Here is a 1845-nt window from a genome sequence, read left to right on the forward strand (position 1 = left end):
TCCTTTTCTTCAACTCTCTTCTGCGTCACCCTGACTTGTTCCCTTTATTCATCCCCTCTTCCCAGCCCCATAGCACTTATGTACATATCAGTAATTTATGTATTTACATTAATGGCTGTCTCCCCCTCTAGACTGTAACCTCATCATGGGCAGACAATGTGTGTTATATTGTTAAATTGTACTCTCCCAAGTGCTTCGTACAGTGTTCTGCACACAGTAAGTGCTCAAAAAATATGATTGACTGACTGACTAATAGTAATAGTAGTAGTAGTAGTAGTAGTAGCAGCAATAGTAGTAGTAGTAGTAGTAGTAGTAGTAGTAGTAGTAGTAGCAATAGAATTTATTAAGAGCCTACTGGATGCAATACACTTTACTAAGTTCTTTGTCTACCATCTCTGTTAAATTGTACTCTCCCAAGCACAAAGTACAGCATGCTGCACACAGTTAATATGTTTGATTGATTGATTTTTCAGAAATACAAAATAAGGGAAGGAACGTGTTTCCTGCCCATAAGAAACGTGCACACCAATGGTGGAGACAGACATGAGCATTTACGAATTTCTACAGAAACGCTCTGGGCAGGTCACTCCCCTCCTCAAAAATCTCCAGTAGTTGCCTATCAACCTTTGAATGAAACAAAAACTCCTCACTATTGGCTTCAAAGCTCTCCATCACCTCACCTCCTACCTCACCTCCCTTCTCTCCTTCTCCAGCCCAGCCCGCACACTCTGCTCCTCTGCCGCTAACCTCCTCACTGTGCCTCGTTCTCGCCTGTCCCACCGTCGACCCCTGGCCCACATCCTACCTCTGGCCTGGAATGCCCTCCCTCCTCACATCCACCAAACTAGCTCTCTTTCTCCCTTCAAAGCCCTACTGAGAGCTCATCTCCTCCAGGAGGCCTTCCCAGACTGAGCTCCCCTTTTTCTCTCCTCCTTCTCCCCTCCCCATCGCACCCCTCCCTCCTTCTGCCCTTCCCCCTTCCCCTCCCCACAGCACTAGTGTATATTTGTACATATTTATTACTCTATTCATTTTATTAATGATGTGTATATAGCTATAATTCTGTTTATTCTGATGGTACTGACACCTGTCTACTTGTTTTGTTTTGTTGTCTTTCTCCCCCTCCTAGACTGTTAGCCTGTTGTTGGGTAGGGACCATCTCTATATGTTGCCGATTTGTACTTCCCAAGTGCTTAGTACAGTGTTCTGCACACAGTAAATGCTCAGTAAATACAATTGAATGAATAGAATGATCAAAGGAAATAATTGAATATAGAATTAAGCAGCGTGGCTTAGTGGAAAGGGCATGGACTTGGGAGTCAGAGGTCGTGGGTTCTAATTCCGGCTCCGCCACTTGTCAGCTGTGTGACTTTGGTCAAGTTACTTAACTTCTCTGTGCCTCAGTTACCTCATCTGTAAAATGGGGATTAAGGCTGTGAACCCCACATGGGAGAACCTGATTACCTTTTATCTAGACCAGCGCTTAGAACAGTGCTTGGTACATAGTAAGCGCCTAACAAATACCATCATTATATATGCAAAGGTGCTCAAGATGGGTATAAATATGTGCTAAGTGCTGGAGATTGCTGTTAGGCTTGAATGACTTCTGATGCTAGGTATTTATAGGGAAAGGCTTGTAGGAGGTGGGATTTTAGGAAGGCAGTGAAGGTGGAGAGCTCTACGGTCTGTTGGATTTGGGGAGGGAGGGAGTTCTAGCTGGGATGAGTGAATGAGGGGTCGAGGCTGGAAGAGGTGAAAATGAGGTATAGTGAGAAGATAGCTTGAAAGGAGTGAAGAGAGGAGGGTCGGGAATAGAGCAGATAGGTAAGGTAATGTGAATTGGTG

This window comes from Tachyglossus aculeatus, chromosome X1, assembly GCF_015852505.1.
Source record: "Tachyglossus aculeatus isolate mTacAcu1 chromosome X1, mTacAcu1.pri, whole genome shotgun sequence".
In the NCBI taxonomy this organism is placed as follows: domain Eukaryota; kingdom Metazoa; phylum Chordata; class Mammalia; order Monotremata; family Tachyglossidae; genus Tachyglossus; species Tachyglossus aculeatus.